The sequence below is a fragment of the Triplophysa dalaica genome, chromosome 17 (genome assembly GCF_015846415.1).
Source record: "Triplophysa dalaica isolate WHDGS20190420 chromosome 17, ASM1584641v1, whole genome shotgun sequence".
NCBI lineage: Eukaryota > Metazoa > Chordata > Actinopteri > Cypriniformes > Nemacheilidae > Triplophysa > Triplophysa dalaica.
In genome coordinates, this window is record NC_079558.1 from 6,513,663 (window position 1) to 6,535,465 (window position 21,803).

Here is a 21,803-nt window from a genome sequence, read left to right on the forward strand (position 1 = left end):
GCTATTTTGTGGGAGTTCCGCCATTCTCCCGCAGCCCGCCCGCACGCACACACACGAGTGTCTTACTGCCCACACCCATCCAATCCCGTCGCAAAACATTCATTCCCTCGCTTATTTTATTTATGAATGACGTCATCGACATCAACGCGACTTTTATCACATAATAGTTTACTTAAAAAAATCTGAGGTCGTTCAACCCATACTAAAGACCACTTCATAAGATATAAACAGTGTTCCAAAAGCATTTCAGGAATACATTTTTATTTATTACCATTTTTATTTACATTCATGCATTTGGCAGATGTTTTTTTTCCAAAAACATACATTGCACTGTACTATACATTTGTGTCTGACTATGTGCAATTCCCTGGGTACTCGTCCATGACCGTGGCGTTCCTAGCGCCATCCTCTAACCACTGAATATTTTTTTATCTTACATATATCTATATTTGTTCAACATTTTACAATTGTTATAAATATTCTGTTGGTTGTACTTTGTTAAAACATTCACGTAGTGAAACAGGAAGTACTTCAGGGCCACCGTTAAACCAGCTTGTTTACGTTATCCAAAGTGGTCTATAAACAACTTTTTGTGCAACAGATGTTCTGTGGATGTTAAAGGTATTAAAGGGAACCATACAGCAAAAATCGTTCTTCTATAGACCACTTCAGAACACAAAAACAATACCTGCCTTTAAGAAGCGGTTTATAGACACCTGTACTGTTAGTAAACATTATGATGCATTTTTGTGGGCGGAGCTTAGGTGGAGGCAGAAAGGTCCCCCTTTTGAGTTCGACTTCATAAAGTGCTGCGCAGAACGATCGGAATATGGCATCAATGTCAACGAGAGTAGGTGAGCGTATAAAAAGCATATGGACCAGTATGTCCTGCGATGCTTTTATCCCGTTCGGTCTGCGCAACACTGACTGCAGTCAAACACAAACTTTAGTTCGCTCTTTCCTGCACTTATCACAAGCGTGTCATTCACGACTCATAAATCAAATTAAATCTTATAATAAATCTTTGCCAATAAAAAATCATTTTACGCACTCGCACCAATGAGACCCAGTGAAAATGTACCTCGCACGTTATAAAAAACAGTCACATTTGGGAGCATTTTGGTCGCAGTCTAGAGCCCTGAAATTGGAGACTGTGTTCGGTCTATTGTGGCACTAAACAACAGAACAAGATGATATTTTAAAACCCTTATATAGCTGAATCTGTGCTGGTTTGTATTGGCCACCACCAGTTTTCCCTTTGTTTTGCCTCCAGCTAATGCCGCGACATAAGCGTAACGTCGGCCCAAAAGGGCTCTATAGCAGCTATATTTCTAAGAGTGTGTGTGACACCCAAGTTAAAAACTAAATATTAAAAAAACTAATATTATAAACAAGTACATTATAAAAGTTTATAAGTCAAATTCAGACCGGATAAGTCATTTTAAACTTGTTTATATATGCACCACAGTAAACACACGAGGAGAAACAGACAGCAAAATGCCATCACATCCTCTATAAAAGGTGGGACACAGCATTTTAAAGAGTGACGCTGACTCATGACTTCTGTCTTCGTACATGCTTCCTTGTTTTGTTACTGCGAGATGCTATAAACACATACAGGAAGTTCCAGTAAAGTCCTTCACAGTGTGCATAAAAGCTACATCAAGTGCAAAATATTCCTTTTCATGTTCACAGTTGTGTTAAACAGAGGTCTTAATTTGCTTTAATTTACTAGTATGGTAGTACCTGTCTACATGTACGATTCATTCATTTTCGTCTTTAATTAAGCCCTATTTATTAACATAAACCCAGCATTCTCAAGTTGCTTGACCTCAGGGGCCTATGCTCTCCGTCAGTTATCGCTTAATAGATGGGAAGTCCCAGACCTCAATCCACAATCTATGCCTAAATGAAAGAGGAAGAGACGAGATGCAGTGTCATCATGTTAAAGCAGCAGAGGGCGAACATCTCACTCGCTATCAGCAGCTCCGCTCTACAGCTTTATTTAGCCGTGGGAGTTGTGAGGATATCCGGTGGGTGGCGGCCACTTCCTATGTGAGACCGCAGGTTAAGCTTTGGTCACAGGTCTGCGTTGTTCTGCTCGGAAGCAGGTAGCATAAGTTGAACCTGACAATACCTGGCAGGCAGAGAGCTTTCTACTGATTGTGCAAAGATCAAGAGAGTCTTTCTGAAGAGTCTGAACGCTGTGTGTTTGACAAATCTACACGAAATTGATCTTTCTGCTAAAGATTAACAACTGATAGTAGAGTAACTATCCAATAAGATTAACTCATTCGCATTCATTTGATGATTGATGATTGATATCACAGCGCTGTTTTTCACTCGGTTAGAAAAAAACCTCTTACACTCTCTAGTCTAGAATGCCAACATAGACAAGCAGAGCATCACAAACAACGCAAAAATCCAAGTTCAACTTTCTACACTTCACCTGTTAAGCCACACACATAATAAAGATCTTGGTTTGTTTCTGTTTGGACGGTTGTTCTGGTATTTGGCTCCTGCACAGTGGGGGGCAGCAGCGACTCGACTCCCTTCAACATTTAAGAGGTTTCAGAGGCTGGGAATGATTACCGCTCACAGGGAAATTAGTCAGTACACCACGGGCCTATATTTAGACCGTCTCAGCAGGTCCATCACTGGGTCAGGTCCAAAAAAACATTGGTCTGTTTGTTCCGCTCTGTCCCGGGTTTCCATTTACAAAGACTGGCGCTTTTTATTCGAAGCGGGGGTGATCATCGCACATCCAAAGTTCTCCCTCTCGCTCCATCTGTCAGGTGCTCTGAGAGAGAGTTGGAGGAGAAAAGCGTGGGAAAATACAGCAAACAGCGAACAGGACAAAGAGATGAAAATCAGGATTATAAAACACAGTTGCCTCCAACTATGACCGTACAGAGTTTTTTTTCTGGAAGTGTGCAGTTTGTAACATGCTGATAAGGTTATTTTGTAACCCAATGGCAAATCTAATGTTGGGGAACGGTAAAAAGAGGGGGAAGGAATTACGTAAGAAGCTGATTATTTTATTCAGGATATGTGAGAAATACAATTCTGAAGGCTTGTGAACACAAGACGCATAAAGGATGTTCAACACCTCAACAGGATACAGAGACGATCATGTGACCATGTTAACTCGACCATCTTTTATCATTCGGCTCGATCACAGCCACCGCTGTTGTGTCAGAGCCTTTCATGCATTGTCATGGTAACAGGAGTGACAGCTCTTAAATCCAATAAGTGGCCTTCAAATTCTTCTTCTTCCTCTGAGAAACATTTATGAGAATATATTAGAAATGTCCGTGAAGATGGCCGGGCCTTTAATAGGTGCTCAAGGTATCCGTGAAGACGTAACATCGCTCAGCCGAGCGCACCGATCGCAGCAGCTTGGCCGTGTTCGGTGCCAAATAACTGGTATAGATTTCTCTCATAACTGCGTTTTCCCATGCCTGCGATCAAGCCTGGCTGAAAAAAAGAACCCACGTTTCACCACCGTTGTCAGGAGGCAAAACGGGGAGACTTTTTTACCCTTAGAAAACAGGAGGTTCGCCCACGCTCTCACCTGGGATCTCTCTTGGCCAGTGTAAGGAAGCCGGGAGGTTATGGGAGCCTGGGAATGTTTAGTATGAAGAAAGTGATCCGAAAGGAGCCAGAGCGGTGGGAATTAGACAGGAAACATGGAAAGTAACCCTTTCCTGCCTTAAGAGTCCGAACGAGAGAAAAAACGGCAAGAAAAACAAGGCATTAAGGATTTGACTTATTTCCACGCTAATGCAAAGTTGGAGACCTGTCAGCATTGGTATAGGCAACAGCCAGGAAAGAATAAACGCTGGTTTTATGAACAGTATGGAAACACTTGCTGTGGTACTAAAGACTCTTACGTCCTGGCTGAGATCAATTGTGTCAGTCAAAGATTTTATTCTTGTTACATGTATTTCCTGCAGACAGACATCACAAAATATCAAACCATTGATTATCAGTTTACAGAAACAACCAACAATTTAAATGGATAGTTCAGAATAAAATGATGTTATTATCTACTCTTGTTAAACCTGTATGACTTTCTTAAGCAGAACACAAAAGTACATATTTTGAAGAAGGTGGTCACTGAACGACGGAGGAATTGACTTGCATTGGTTTTGTGTCCATCCAACAGAAATAAATGATTATATTTTTTTGCATTTTCTGCACCAATTCCGATTAGCAAAACAACATGGGCTCAATTGAAGGAGAGTAAAATATATTAACATGCCAAGACAAATATTAAAATTAGCCAAAATAAATGAAATATGCTGAAATATGACAGCACTGAACTTTCCTCAGACGGTGTTGGCCTGCCCATCGGTGATCAAAGCATATTATCAACGACCTGCACCTGAATGACATAATGCAGGTTCACCGATGTTTCTGAGAGAGTTGTTTAGAGCCAAAAAGCCAGTGGCACAGAACGGCCACTGGGGAGATAAAGAGAAGTAAAGCACTGCAGTATGTTCTTATCGATTTTTATAAATATTTCAAATCAATTCAAGTCTACCCGGAGCTTTTCTTTTTTCCACTTGCCGGCCAGAGGACATTTCTGTATGATATTGAACATGACAAACATTACCTAGGACAGCCCAGGAGCCTTCACGAAATGAGCAACGCTGCACAATCGTGCACACAATGCGTCACATGATCACTTCCTATAAGAGGAAGAAGCCTATGAAAATGAGAACTACAAATTAAGATTCATCGATTTTTTAAGGTTAGCACAAGACTTCGTAACTGAGCTTTGGAAAAATATGCCATCTAAACAAGTAGAAATGCACAACAATATATATTTCGAGTAGTTAGTGGGTTGCTTGGCTTTACTAATCAATCTCACGGTGAAAAACGAAGCCGTGTGTAATTAATCCGGTTTCAGGTTCACCTGACCCCAATCAACCACGCATCTTAGAGGGGTCTTTACATCACGTTCCTGTATTTAACAGCAAGAACGAATGAAATAAAATACAGAGGTCTACGCCACCCCGATTTCAAATCAAAATCGACTCCAAAATAAGCTTCAGGGGTCAGAACTATCAGTTAATAAGAACTAATATAGTCTCCCACATGTCCCTCTCATGTAAAGAGAAAGCAAAGAGCTTTATGAAATCAAAACAAAATTGAGTATCAATCACATAAATAGCATAGTTTCTCAGAATAACAAGTAATCTTGTTATTCCTGAACCTAAAATTGGCTAACAAATAATTATTTTCCCTTGAGAAACATCCATATAAAATCCAAAGAGGAAACAACATGTGTAGGAGGACTACGAGTCGAATTCACTAAGCTGAGGAATGGAGAAAGTGGAGGAGGTTACTTTGGCAATCTGACCAGGTGATAAAATAGCAGACATGCTCGACGGACAGACAATAAAAAATGTTTGTTATCCATCAGTCAGGCGGGGCAAAATGAAGAACAGCCTGCCCTGCTTTACGCCGTCCCGTGTATGGGAAACCGATTCGAGCGTATCCGCGGGGTGACATAATTTATTTTAATAAAATTCAGATGACTTTAAATATGTACAACAAACCCATCACGAGCAGGGCTTACCTAGAGTACATTGGGGATTATATGTAGCGTGACGCTGGCACTCCATTTAGCAGATGTCCTGACTGAATGTGAAGAGAGGAGGATGTGATATGAGAGATGATTTGTAGGGTTTCATGTCACTTAGTGTACGAATGTACCCGGCTCAAATATGGAGAAAATAACAGAGACGGTTTGCTGTCGTTGCGTTTGGTGTCGAAACTTTGAGAGATGATGGAAAGTACTGTGGAGGTGTTTCTTTAAAACTTGACTCCTCTGGGCAGGTTTTTAGTGCATTTTAATGGCCTGTGCGTTTCCCAGGGAAACTCTAACACACACTATTCTCTGTTCGAGAACGAGAAGATATCCTGAAGATTTATGGTTTATCATTTTCCAGTGATATAAGTCAAGTTATATGAGATCTGGCTAAGGATCCAGTATTCTTCTTAGCCAGAGCTTATTTTAAGCTTCATCTTAACCAAGATCACCAACTGTTCCTCATCTCCAAGGACATAATCAGTCCAAGAAAATCATTGTCATCATGTTGTTTTAAACAAAAATGCTTTTCTCTTTTTTTTACAATAAAATGTTTTTTTTCTAAGGATTGGTACACAGTTCTTGCTAAAAACACAATCAATACCACACAACCAAGTTGCAAGATTATTATTTTAGTCTTTTTTCTTACAAAAAACTTCCAAAACCTGTTTTTTTTAGGAAATGGAAAGAACAGTGTTCTTTTTAAATGTTTAAATACTGTATTTACATAGTTGACAAGCACTTTTTAATACCTTTTAAGCTAGATTTTTGCAAAACCCAGTAACCAATATAAAGAAAGGGTGACTAAAAATAATGATCTATGACAAAAAAATAAAAATCACAAAATATGGAGATACTAGGTTTGCGAAGCCCAGCGACAATATACACATTTTTAATTTGTTTTTCTTTTAAGTTTGCGCTTTTACAGTTTCAAGGAGCTCTCTTGAGGTTTAGCTTTTTAAATTAATTTCTTAATCTTATGTTAAAAATCTTTACATAGCGATTCAGTTTAATTCAGTTTCTTGTATGTACAACATAAAATGCCACAAATATTTTTTGGGGGAAATAATATTTTATTTGAATTTGAGATGAATCAGAAAAATCTATATATTATGATACTAGCGTAATCATAAACCCAGTATAGTATATTGGATTATCTTACGACCTATCTTACTCATTTTACCCCAACCTTCTTCAATAGTGCCTTTTCATGTTTTGTTTCTTTAAGAGATTGACTTGTAATATTTTGTGATCTGCTGAAAAAAAAACAATACAAACACAGGTAAAACATGAGGATGTCAGAATATGAATGTTTCGGGCGAAATAAACCGTTCAGAGAAAACGCACATGATCAGCACAGGTGATTTGTGACTGAAACTAATTCTTCTCTCGGCTTGCCACATCTCTCCCTGTTTTCGCCTAAATGTCCACTCCGCTCTTGCTGCGTAATGTTGACTACAGCTGGTCAAAGCTGAACTTTCCATTCTGGGTCATGTGACCTAGTTTGGAACCGGGATGGAATTTGTTACTGACCCCTCCTTAAACCGAACCTCCCCCTAACATACACACGCTCTGACACAGCATGTGTGTACGCACAAACACGCACCCAAACAGTCGCGCAAATGAAGCCAAGAGAAGTTAGGTGGAGAACATGCCCAATGGGGCAACATGGGTGTGTGTCCACCCCTTCCATTCCAAAGCGAATCTTACACATAAACATTAAAAACAGTTTGGGAAAGAAAGAGATACATGAGGCCGGAGGAGAGAGGCCAGTTCGCACGGAGGAGAGGAAAGGTATCGTCCAGCTCGGGCAGCTGTGTGTTATTACTGCTCTCACCCACCCCTCCTCCCATTGCAGGAAATGAGCAATCATTTAGTACTGACAGGTACATGCCGAAGCGCTGTATCTTTCCCTTAAAACCCCGTGAATACTGCAACACAGCCGGACAGCATTAACCCTACAAAACACCGTACGCCGGTGCCTGCCTGGGTCAACATCAGTGCGTCTGTCAAACAGAAGGGTAGAAAACGGAAAAATATTGGCTTAAAATTAGTAAGTTCTGTGTTTATGTGAGCCATAAAATTAAAGGGATAGTTCACCCATAAAGGAAAATTATGTCATCATTTACTCAACCTCAGGTTGTTTTAAACCTGTATTGAATCCTGTTGAACACAAAGGTAGATATTTGGAAGAATGTAACCATCAGATCTCATCCCCCATTGACTTCCACAGTATTTATTTTCCCAACTATGGCAGTAAATGGGGGATGAGATCTGTTTGGTTACCGAGATTCTTCCCAAAATCTTTCTCTGTGTTAAGCAGAACAAATAAATTTGTTCAGGTTTGAAACCATCTGTGGGTGAACAGTCCCATCAACTAAGGAAAATGACATCCGGCACCACAGGAACTCAAACAATCCTCCAAAATGAATAAATAATATTGGTGAAACATCATCTCCTAAAATATAATAAAACATCTCAAATATTTATATTGTCAAGAGAAGTTCTCATTCAACTGCAGGTCTGGAACCAAGACTCTAAGCAAAACAGATGACTGAGTTTTGCTTTACTGAAAACCGCTTAAAAGCTTATAGCCATAAAGGGTTTCAATGGTACACTGACATGATGAATAATCGCTCCATGCTTGTCACTTCCAGGTGAACGTTAAAAGAGAACAGAATGGAAAAAAGGTAAGACGCACACAAACACATTTTAATAATGTAGCTGGCAGAGAGCGTTCAAACAGAAAGCCAGCCTGCAGTTTATTCATCCATGAGTCTGATGCAGACTGACGTAAATGTCCTCATTACAACAGTCAGGTCGCCTCTAAACAAGCTGCGCAGTCTGTGCTTCCATAAGAAACAGGAAAGATGTGCTCAATGCTGAAGGAATTCTCCTACATCCATCCATCCATCCATCCGACACGGTTTTGCTCAGTTGCCTTTTGATCTCACGCATGATCAATTTCAGATCTGCTCTTCGTACACATTATGCACAAAGTCTCATAAACAAAATCCAGTTTAAGTCAACATCTATGTGTTCCTCTTCAACTGTTTTCAATCAGCTGCATTATTTCTCTTCACATCACATGCACTATTTGAAATTATCATTATGGACAGTAATGGATTCTTTTGCATTATCTAAACAAAGAAGTGCTTTATCCAGCTCGATTTAAACACTCTTAGAACAGCAAGATATTTAAATATGAAAGACAGGCCAAAGTAATTGAAACGCTATTAAATAAGTGCTTTTAATCATTGCAGAATGGCTTAATGTGCTGGATATAAAGCTTGGCAAATCGCTCTAAATAGGAAGAGGTTGTAGTCAGCACTTCAGGTACTGCATACGACAACATTTCTTCACACATGCGGAATACAGCACTGTAAACTGTGTTTCACCATAGGGCCAGAGATAGGTCTATCTGCAAACAGAATACAAATAAACTAAATCAGCCCTCCGCATTGTTTGGTCTGTTACCGTGTACTCCCTCAGAAATCTCATTTTCTGAGACAATAAATCCAGTTAGTAGTACCGTAGCAATGTCTCATTAGAACCGTACATGTGGTTATACTACAGAAACTTTCGTCATAACATAAACCTCCGCCTACACTCCTCTACTGTAGGTATGAAAGTCTTTCCTACTATAGAAAGTCAAGGGTTTTATTTTAAAGCAAACTACTCCGTTAACTGTTCGGTTACCAACATTCTTCAAAATATGTTCTTTTGTGTTCTGCTGAAGAAAGAAAGTCATACAGGTTTGAAATAATGATATTTTTGGGGAACATACCCATTTAAACATTGTAATGCTTTAAAGGAAAAGTTCATTTCAAAATCTTAATTGTGTTACTTTACTGACCCACATGGCATACAACATGTTTTAAGACCTCCCGGCGTCTTCGGAACACAAATGAAGATATTTTAGGTCCATCATAGACCTCATGGTTATAGTTGTTGTCAAGGTCCAGAAAAGTACTAAAGTACTTCAATTGGTCCATCCGCTCATAGTGGCTCAATGGATTTTTTTAAGCTATGGTGCACGTTCACGAGAGCACTTCGACGCATACGTATTCGGTCGGGCAAAAAAGTGCAAGTCTTCCTCAATAAATAATATAAATAAATTGAGCGAGTATAAGCAGATGTACCACTACCAACTTAAGAATGTCTTTGGTACTACAACCATGATGTCTATGAGGAGCCCTGAAAATCTCTCTGATGTCACCCAAATATCTTTATTTGTGTTCAGAAGACGCCGGGAGTTCTTAAAACATGTTGAACGTCATGAGGGCGAGTAAAAAAATACTTTTGAGATTAAATTTCCTTTAACCGTACTACACAATTTCACATTTGTAGCTAAAAACATGAGCAAATTAACCAAAATGTTTCATCGAAAAGAGAAGACAGACAAGCAGATGTTCTTCAAAACTGGAATAATATCCACATTATTCTACCGGCACAGATTTGGGCCTGCATATGATATATTAAGATGCCACATCTTCATCACATGCTCCTCATTCGCTCTCTGAAACTCTATCCTCCATATAATCTCTCTCTCTGACACAAGCACACACTCATAACCCTACCGGGTTCCTCTGAGGCCATAACATCATGTGTTTATGTAACGATAAGCTTCAACTTAGAGAAACACAATCTTTTTTGCATCATACACGCTGACCACGCCCTTGTCCCGCAGGCCATCTCAAAAATCTCTCACACACTGCTGCAGCAGGTTAGTAATCTACCAGCGCACGCCGATACATTTCATCAATCAATTTAATGTGGAGAGGGTGGACCATGGTTTTAAGAGATCTGCCATTGGGGACAGGGACAGCATTCCTCAACCATTAAACGATGACTACCAATCTCTCGGCCAACTGACTGACCACAGAAACGCGCCTCTCCATTACAGGCCACTGAGAGGTGCCTGAAGGAATAACTGAGGTTCGGTGTAGTAGACGATACGGAGCCAACCTTTATACAATTTACTACCTAGGTGAGCTTATTACATTTTAATGAGAGACATTTAGTTCTAGTTGTCCCTCTGTAAATTCTAAAGCGATGCATTGTTAGTAAAATTTTCATAAGTCATGTTTTGGATGAAAAGTGAGTAAGATATTAGGTTTAAGGAACTGTGAAAAACAAGATTTAAAATTCTTAAATTAAGTGCAAGATTTTAGACTAAAAGGTCAATTCAGATTTAAATATTTCTTTAAATAAGTTTTAAAGCCCCATAGCATATACACTGCACGGCCCAAAAAATTGTTGACACCCAAACTCAATCGTTATATAAAGATGTCCAAATATGTTTGACTGTGTAGTGTAGTGTAGTGTATGTTAGGGTTTGTGTGGGCTTGCAACAGTAAAACTATGAAGGATCATTTGTAGTTGGAGCTTAAATTTTGAGAAACGCTTGAGACTCATTCTAACTCCACCACAAAACCAAGGAACAACTGAGTCACACAACAGTCACCTCCTCAGGTGGATGTCAGGAACAAATGAGTGAGACGGCTATTCGAGGAAGAGGGACCATGACTACAGAAGAAAAACGGAACAGGGGAGGGAAGGAAAAGGGTCATGCTAACAAGTACAAAAGGAGGAGACGGGGAGAGGTGTAGAGAGTGTTTCGTGTCCAATTGTGAAGTTGTTTGAAAATCAAGGTCACGTTGCATCTAATTAATTGCAGATTCAGATCATGTAAAACAGATCCTGAAATGGACAAAGAATACCAGAGGGATCTGTCATTATGGTATTTCACTGTTTCCTTTCATTCACTTGAGCAATACTGAAAGCACCTATAAACTAAACAGCAAGTCCTGTCTGGCAAAAATGTGTCAATGCTGGATGAGTAGGCTTGATTTCAATTGGAAAAAGGTCACTTACAACGAAAGTTTACCTATCGTTACACTACATTCATCTTAGACAGGAAGAAAGGTCCAGTTTAGGCTAATCAGAAAAAACATGGACATCATTTGTGATCAAATTCACTTTTTAAATGACCGGTGTCACATGACTTTGAAACCTAACTATCAAATGTCATGTGATCATGAAACACACGCTTGGGTGTGTGGAAACTTTCTATGCTACATTTTTCTTCAACATAAACATTTGTTCTGCTCTTACTAAAAGTCAAATTCCATAGACAGCAACTATGTTCTGTTGTTATTTTATAGAATGACCCATTCTGTGAATCACACTGCTTTGTGTTAACAGTACCAACGTTGCAACTCAGAATGAAAATGTATCCAAGCTGTCCCAAAGACCCTATAAGGGAAGTCATCCCACCAGGCGGCCATATTTGCAATACCTCCAGGCAGATTTGACTGAAACCAAGTGCTTGCCTTTCTTTCTTCTGAGGAAAAATATATTTTTAAGAATATTGATAACCGAACACAACGGCGGTTCCCATTGATCTCTATTGAATAGATACAACACCAATGTGAGTCAATTGGACTGCCATTGTTCGGTTACCAACTTTCTTCAACATATCTTCTTTTGAGTTCTGAAGAAGAAAGTCATAGAGGTTTGAATTGACAAGAGGGTGAGTAAATGATGACAGAATTTTCACTTTGCGGTGAACTAGTGTTGTCAGGATACTGGAATTTTTCGATTCAATACCCAAGAAAAATCGATATTCAATACCATTTTCGATACCACGGGGAAAAATCAGCCATAACAATAAGGTCCTACATTTTTTACTTTTGTTTAAAGTTAAATTGAACGAGACTAGACAATGAGGTATAGATTTACATTATTTAATAATTGTTAATTGTAGTAGAGTAGGCGGGGCGAGACCGTGGTTCGAGTCCGGTGAGTAATTGTTAATGAGCGCCAGCTGTGCGCACACCGGGCTCGAATCACGTAGGAGATGGGGAGCATATAAAAGGAACGAGCGACTGGACCGTCGAGGAGAGAGGACCGGGCCCGAAGTGTTTGTATATGTATTTATGTTCTAGTGTTTTGTATTTATGTTTTGTTCGCCGGCGGTCGGCCGTGAGGGGCCGCCGGCTGTTATCATTTCTGTTATTAAATGTTTTGAATGTTTGCCGGTTCCCGACTCCTTCCTTCCATTTTATGGAGCTGTATTACACCCCTCACGGCCGACCGCCGGCGAACAAAACATTAATACAAAACACTAGATCATAAATACATATACAAACACTTCGGGCCCGGTCCTCTCTCTTCGACGATCCGGTCGCTCGTTCCTTTTATATGCTCCCCATCTCCTACGTGATTCAAGCCCGGTGTGCGCACAGCTGGCGCTAATTCACAATTACCGAACCACGGTCTCGCCTCGCCTACTCTACTACATTAATCTTATGTAAATTTTACAAATACATTTTCTATTTAAAATCAAAATCGTATTTGTCAGTATTAATTTACAGTACTAATTAGTTTACATAAATAGTTGAAGGATTAATAAAGAGATTAAAGAGTTTAATTAAAGATTAAAGAGAATAAATACTTAAACATATATAATAAAAAATATAATAAAATATATATATTTGGCATTTATTCACATATTATCATTGATCAGCATACATGTAGACAGAAACGCAAACTTTAAACACAAGAACTGTTGCAGAGACTGGCACTGGCCATCTTTCTAACTTTAACAACATTTAACCGGAGCGAATGAGACAAGTGGATGAAATCATTCATCAGCGCACACACATTATTATGGTAAACACGGAAGTGCAAACCTGTATCACACGCGAGAACTGTTGTGAAGACTTTGCCCGCACCAGCATCATTTCAAACATCAACTGAACTGGAGCGAATGAGACGAGTGGATTAAATCATTGATGAACGGACATAAAGACAGGAACGCGCGCATTGAAAATGAGAACTGTTGCGGAGACTCTGTACTGGCCATCTTTCTAACATAAACAACGTTTAACCAGGGCAAATGAAACAAGTGGATGAAATTATTGATCCGTGCACAAACATAGAGCGCTATAGTTAACATGGGAAAAGTAAACGAGTGTGCACCAAGCGCCAGATGTGTTACTGAGTCTCTGCACTGGCCATCTTTTCTAACATTTACATGCCGCAAACGAGTCAAGTCTGTGAGAGGAGGCGGGGCTTTGTTGTCACCACGTTCACATGCAGTGTGTGTCAACTCACTGTCGGAAAAAACGCACAGCTGTTATCGATACGTGGGACATGCGTATTGGAACCGTTTCAGATTTTTCAGTATCGATTTGTATCGAAAAATCAATATTTTTGACAACACTACCCCTTTAAGATCCAATTACACTTAATTGACTACTTTTTGAATGCAAGACTTCTCAACCTAGAGCGGCCATAGTGAGCTCTCCACTTTCCCAATTCACAGTAACAAAATTACTGCATTTTGTTGATCTACAATCTTTAGCATTCTTAACTAGGGATGGGCATTTAAAGCAAAAATAATGTTCGAAGATCTATGAGAACTATTCGAAAATCAGTCGAAATTCACACCCCTACCCCACATGCACGCATTTACAGTAATATATACACACAAACGGAGAGTGAGTGAGACCATTTACTATTTAAATCTGTATGACGACACACTGCTTTATGTATTATGGAATAAGCAATCTTACATCGAGCCATACATTAAGATAACGTGCTGAAACATTAATATATTAACAACCGAATGACGGCACTTATTAACAGTACGTTGATCAGTATCAACCGCTCATAATGCCAGGACATTTCCTTGTAAAACATTTAAACCAACTAAAAAACTTTGTGATTGATCAGGGAAAATATATTTAAGCTATATAGATTTTAGACCAGACTTTAAACATGTTAAAACATGTTTACCGAATGACGGGATTTATTAACAGTTCGGAACGATTTCATAAATAAACAGCTCAAAACGCTTCCATTTCTATTGTCATGAAAAAGTTTCTCCAGTCTGGCAGTGATCGTTTTCTAGACGTAACAGTAAACTAGGGCTGTACAAACTCCATAAGATTTTTAAAACCCCTTTCCTCCGACAAGCTAATCGGAAGCACATCCTTAGCGATCATCTTTACGATTAAAGCCGTTATTTCTGGGATCCAAATTGGTTGGTCTGACCATAAAACTAGCAACTGATTGCTGACCTGTGGATGGACCTGCTGGGTGCTTCGCCCTCAAATGAGTGTGCATCGTAGTTGTTGATTGATGATAAGCCAGCTTTGCTTTTGCACTGCACTGTATTCTCAATAATTTTATTAAAGGACCCCCGACACAGAACTCATTTTTGATACCGTCACAATTTACCGTATCCGTTATTCCACGCGGGTCTACAGTGTGCGTAACTTCATTAACAAATCTTGTGACAAAATGTTTTCCTCTATTGTCTCTTGACTGACAGCCTTTAGGTTTAAGGGGCGTCGTTATTGGCAGCGTCACCCTTTGGTTACATGAACACGCGAAACACAGCGATTTATTTAAGATCGCACACACTATTCAAACTTCTATAATAAAATAAACTAATCGAATATTCGAAATTTTGGACTCATCCCTATTCTTAACCAGGTGCAACTTGCTTTCAAAACATCGAAACTAACCCAAGACCAACAGACTGCTGAACCTTGAGACAATTATTTCATTATAACCCTGACAATATTTTTTTTTCCAGAGCTTTATATCTGCTTCAATCTGGAAGGTACAATGTAGCAGCAAATAAAATGTTTACCAGTCCATTACCACAGCCACTCTGGCCTCAGTCCAATGTCATTCATAATTCACATTTTGATGCATTTTTCTTGTTCAAGGTGTTGCCTTTACTTTCTTGGTACGCTAAGGTGAGCTTTAACTGCACGCACGGTCATTCTTATTTAAGCAGCAGGCTGGTTTCATTCCTAAAAACAACTGTTTATTCAATGTCACGGCTCTAGACTGCAACCAAAATGGTCGCCAATGCAATTGTTTTTTTTAATCGGGTCGCATTGGTGCAAGTGCGTATGACAAAAATTTGCCCTGCCAAATATTTATATTAACAGTTAATGGGATTTATCAGTGGTGAATGACGCGCTTGTGATAAGTGCAGGAAAGAGCGAGCAGAGAGCCTGTGCACTCCTTCTGTCTCCAAATGTAAGTGTGCGTTTGATTTTTTTACCTGAATTACAACGGAGTGTTAATGTTCTCAAAAAACATGTTGCCTTTTCTTCCCTGACAAGTGTTCCGCACATGCAGCTAACATTAAGGAAAAATCCTATCCAATGAAGTGTTTTCGTTGTTAACTTCTATCTTTTGCGATGTCGTAACAGCTGTGAATAACAAACAGAGTGTAAATGTCCACTAATGTCCGATTCGTTGTGTAATCACTCATTTGAACCGATTCATTTTGTTGAAAAAACTTGCATATTAAACATAAAAAAAAAAAATAGGTGGAAAAACACCCAGACAAGCTAATGAATCTGCCAGAATTCTTAAGTATGCATCTGATGAACACTTTGCTGTCCCACAAAGACTGGCACAGAGAAACGGTCAGATTCAAAAATGCTAGAATGTATTTGAACAACCCACCTGCAAAGTGAACAGTAAACCTGCAGCAACAACTACACTCAAAAAAATTGCTCTTTGGTTGAACATGATTCAATCATGGACAGTGGTTCCACATGTTTGTGTCACGTTTCCTAAACTTGAAATGAACAACACTCTACAAAGATACTTCATGTAGTGGGAACATGAATTAATCAAGTAAATCCAACAAGATTTATACACATCAGAACAACTTGAATGATTTACTTTTGATTCACATCTACCAATACTTTTTTTATACATTAAACATCGTACAAGGACGCAAGGTCAAGCAAGAGCTGAGACCAAAAATTAACTGATCACAGCATTGGCATTACCAATGTAATGGTTTCAGTTCTAAGAATCAATCATGTGTCATGTTTTCAGCCTAAGCAAATGCTCTACTCTTCAGCACAACGGTAACCTCTTAAAACCACCAACTGAACAAAAAATTATTTTAAATACCGACATAACAGAATACTGAACATTAATAAGTCTCATTCTTATCTCATCTTCATTACAAAATCATAAAATAACACTATTTCGACATTTATGCTCATTATTCAGAACTGGCAGTCGTGACAACATTTTAAAATAATTTGTGTTGAATCAACATGTTTAAATCATGTAAACTGAACCTGAACAAAGTGAAAGGTTTATCAGCATTTTACCAACTTGATTGAAACATGTTCTTTCAAAATGAAAACATTGTGTTAAACCAAATAGTTTCAATCTTAAGTCAGTTTAACATGATGCAATCGTGTTTAAGTGTGAATCCTCATAAATGGCATTAAATCAAAATGATTTGTTCAATTAAAATGAACTTTTGAAAAAATATTTTTTTTGAGTGTACATACTACATCAAATTCAGTACATACTATCACAGCATGCTATTTTAAACATGTACAAGACAATGTATTCACTCGCTGTATTATATCTGACCAAACAAGCCTAACAGAGAAAGGGGGAAATCTCTATATGTTGGGTAGCTTCAAAAGGCATTTTTTCAGAAAACGGTCAAGTTTGTGCAGATGTGCCTGAAGCTACAAGAAAGGAAACAGTCCTTACGAGAGAATATTTGAAAGCGCTACAGCATCTCTGTGTAAATTAAACAGGAAAGCGTAAGGTTTAGCCACACACTGCTGCATGACCTCTTTGAATTCTGCACATGTAAGATAATGATGGAAATTCTGAATCTTGACAGCAAGATTGCAGCAAACCGGGATAAATAAGAGCTGAATAGCTCATAAAATATGCAAGGCTCCATGCTCGTATGTTTACTTTGGCCACAAGTTGCACCTTGCTGTGAAACTCTGTGCTGTTACAACAAAGACATTTGTTCTGCATATGCTCAGAAATTGGCTCATAATTAAAGTGCTTTTGCAGTTTTGATCTATATTGTGAAAAATGGTATACATCTGGCCACACGGACCTTCCTGAAGCAACGTGAAGCTAGGTGAACAGACTCCTGCGAGTAATCACTACAAATTCACCGACCAAGAAGTTTAAGGAGAGTTTAAGACTGCAATCTGATTTCAGGGTTGGGGCATGTGTGTATGATAAATGTGTGTGTGCATGCAGTGATGTTGACATGGTTCTGATTGACCGGAAATGTTAAATAAGCATCTCTGCAATGAAAATGAGTCTCCTTTACCTCCCCCCACCACATGTGAAACCACACAACGTCATGAGAACTGCCAAAACAAACCTCAGCATCCTCCAAAAGGAGCGTGTGTGTGTGTGTGTGCTTTCCTGCAGTGCAACACGTCCGTGCAGTGTTGTGTTTAACCACCTTTTGCAGAATCTTTGAAAGAATGTGTTCACTGACACCACAGAAATTAATCTAGACTGCCAACAGCTACACCATTACCGTCACACGATACCTACTGATTCCCTACATTTCTCTCCCAAAATTTTAAGTTGAAAGTAAAATATTTTGATGGGTCAAAATTGGTGCTTGACCAGAAGAGGCATTTTTGAACTGTGTTTAACCCTTTCGGACCATTTCAGGGGTCTAGACTAAAGCGCAAGTTATAGTCGTGCGTAGGACCTATGCCGTAACCTATGCCGTAGCTTATGCAGAGCTGCACACCTCTCCGAAAATGTTACAACGCTTCAGCTCAACGCGGACCCTACGGGGATCTCAAGCGCTGGGATTGGTCTGTTTGAACCCCTCCCTTGGGTCAAAAAACTCTGCGATAGAGTCATGTTTACTCAAACGCATTTCCGAATGAATTATCTAAGTAAAATATTTGTGCTTCACTATTAAATATCTCAAATCTGCAACAAAAGTGAATGTTTACTTGCCGCTATCACTGCTAATGCTTCGAACATATGCGACTCACTTTCTCGGTTGGTCTCACCAACATCAAATTTGGTCACACCCTTAGTAATCATAATGAGATTGCATAATGACCTCAGCTGATGAATCGTTTTATTAACATGTCACTCTGTCTTTTAAAATAGTCGGCTATCGAGCGCTTCCTACTTGCACTCCTACTTGAACATTCACTGCGCGTGTTCAAATATGCAATAATGTTCAAATAAATCTTTGGTGGGGCAAAAATGTATTCTACCCACTCGCACCAATGCAACACTGTTAAATTTTACCTTGCACGCTATAAAAATATGATCGCATTTGCGCTCATTTTGGTCACAGTGTAGAGCCCTGCATTTCAAAGTACTGCATTTCAAAGTACTGCTTATATTTTTAAGCTGTCAGTTATGTTAGGGTGCACTGCAGAAAAAAGCAACTTAGCATTTGTAGTTATCTTACTTAAAGGTGCAATCAGTTTTTAAAATACTTGTTAAAAACAAAAAAAACAATTATAAAGCAGGTACATTTAAAATCAATGTTCAAAACGGTCTCTTTACCTTACGCTGATTTGTAACCAGAAGAGCACGATTTGTCAGTCTGACATCACTTGACCTCAACCTTGCACTGGGCGATATATCGTACGATTCTTATGCTCTCAGTTTCTCAATGACTTACGGTTAAATGCTGCCACATCCAAAAGCTAGAGGGCGCTCTTTCGCAGAAATTCCGAATATGGGAAACAGAAGAAGAACAATTCATTGCAGGAAATGCCAGTGGTCATATTTTATCGCTGTTCTTCAAACTTTTTCAGGTATTTTCAGGATAATAAAGTATATTTATAGGGATGATGTTTAACAAGAGTTGCTTTTTCAAATGTAAGTTATAAACAACTCAATCTCGTAGTGATTTTTCGATCAAGCAGTACCTCCTACTGATCAAAGAGCCGTAGTTCACGGAAGAGCTGTGCATAAACATCTCAACCCATGATATCTTTGTAAATTAACCTGCATTCTTATGTGTCAAACAGAGCTGATGATTTAGGGGCAAAAGTTACATATTGCAACTTTAAATCTGCCACTATTTGACCCATACCCCAACTTAAATCTGTAACCAAATGTTAAACCAAAATGAAAAGGTCACTATCAACAGTTAAATCATTTTCACATGCCAATTTTCATATGCAATGCAGGTGTGCAAAATTAACTAATACAAAATTACATTTATTTTTGTGTGTCATATGATCTACCGGAGTGCTCCAATATACACAAAAAGGTTACACATCATTCATCTTCCACAAGGGACAAACTCATGACATCATTGTTGACAGCAAAGTGCACTAACTTTTCAAGAAATGTCAAATATTTTTAAGCTAAGCAATGAAAAATCACTTTGAACCCAATCTCACATATGCTATAAACCTGTTTGCTCCTCTCTGTTAAGCCCACAGATTTTCAAAATAACCTTCTCTAACAGAAACCTTCCAGTTTAGCTTTGCCTGTTCACTTCGTCACCACTGCCATATCACATCATCAAAAACTTCAACAAAGTATGTGCGTGTGTGTAAAAGTTTAACACAAATTGCTAAGGACAAATTTCCTGACACTGCTAATTTTTCTGTAGACTCTGCCATGAAAAACAAAAGGCCATTCCACTGTTATAGTTAGGGTGAATTTTCAATACAAATTAATTTGAGATTGATGTTTATCTTAACCAAGGAAACATAACTTTAATATTTAGAATCTAACAGTGGAGATTTACTAGTTTAAACTGCCACTTATCATCCATCAACACTGTATATAAACAAATACAGACTGATATATTTACTTATGACAGCAATAAATTGAATTATAAAGTCTTGACTTGAAGCCTTATTTTCAAATTCACGTCACTGCAAGCAACATAAATCACAATACTTTGAGCAAACAGGACTTATAGCACCTTATTTATAATGACAGCCTGTATTATTTACACCCCGACATCACACACTTACCAACCATAGTAGTTTGTAGGAAGTATAAAATGTACTATTGCCTAATGCATTAGGTAAATAACATACGCACCCATACACAGCAAAAATGTTGAAAAAGTTCCTCCCCATTAATGAACTATATGGAAGGTAGGTGTGTGACACATATTACATATAAAAGCTTTCCTGTAGCTCAGTGGTAAGAGCATTGTTTGAAAACGCAAGGTTGTGGGTTCGATCCCAGGGGATTGCAAATACCTATGTAAAATGTATAAAATAAAGCAATGTAAGTCGCTTTGGATAAAAGCGTCTGCCAAATGCCTAAATGTAAATGTAAAAAATATATAAAATGTGAAATTACGTCGATGATGATTATTAGGAAAACAAGCAACTGTAAGAAATGACCTACTCTTCCAATGTCCTAGTACTACAAACGTGTTGAAATATGCATGTTGGGAAAGTTGCAAAAAAATACAAATCTAGTCATCAGCACTAGCAACACCTGTTGACAACCATAAAAGTGACAGCTATGACAAAGTGTGATTAAAAGATGATATTAATTTGTATTCACATTAATACTAATTTTAGTCACACTTAGAGGTAAGATAGCCTAGTTCATTTTATTCAATTGAACGTCACGACCTGACGGCACATAATGCATCTAAAGGCTGGAATACACAAAATTTACCAAATCTGAACAGATTATTTTAAAAAATAGACATCATACACTTGCAGACTTTTTGAACGTTTGCATAGAAAAAAATAACATCTGCAGACTTTCTGCAACAGCTCAAGACTGAAAATCTGGGCAAAAATCAGAGCAAAAGTCTTGTAGTGTATTCCAGCCATCAGTTAATGAAATACGATTCCTGAGTCAAATAAGTTTTGCAATTCAAAGACTAAAGTTATGTAGTGAAATACTTTACTAATATATGGGTGCTGCTGATGTTATTGTTTACCAGCAATGGAGCAAGCTGTTATCGTTTAAAGTGACAGTCCCAACATAAAAACTGATCAATCGTTATCACGATCGTGTCTGCACAGTTTCTGCACTAACACATCGTTATGTCGTTTGACACAAGTCACGTGTCCCGTGTTTTGCTCTTTACAAATAAACATCCATCTGAAGGCCTCGACCTGTGAATACTCTTTACGTTTCTATTGGCTAAAGACGAAATCGTAGCAACACGGCTGCACGGTGACCCGCGGGGATCTCCTGTTCTGCACGAAAACAGACAGCATGTCAGGAAATAAACGGAACATCGTTTGCCTCACCTCCTGAAAGCGCCCTCCAGCTTTGTTAGAGGACTCTTCGCTTTACTGAAGCATGCAGAAGATAATTTTGGTGAGTACATCGACACATCTTCACAACTGTTTCTCCACAGCCATTTTGAGCGAGACCTCGTATCGGTATCGATGGGAAGTAC

General features: G+C 38.7%; 1 protein-coding gene across 2 annotated transcripts in view; it reads right to left on the reverse strand.

Annotated features, from left to right (window-relative positions):
• Positions 1–21,803, reverse strand: part of znf438 (zinc finger protein 438) — a 44,734-nt gene extending 22,931 nt beyond the window's left edge. For both annotated transcript variants that reach the window (XM_056771246.1, XM_056771248.1), the window contains exon 1: positions 21,652–21,803. The gene's annotated coding sequence lies outside the window, so the exon portion shown is untranslated. The remainder of the gene's footprint in view (positions 1–21,651) is intronic.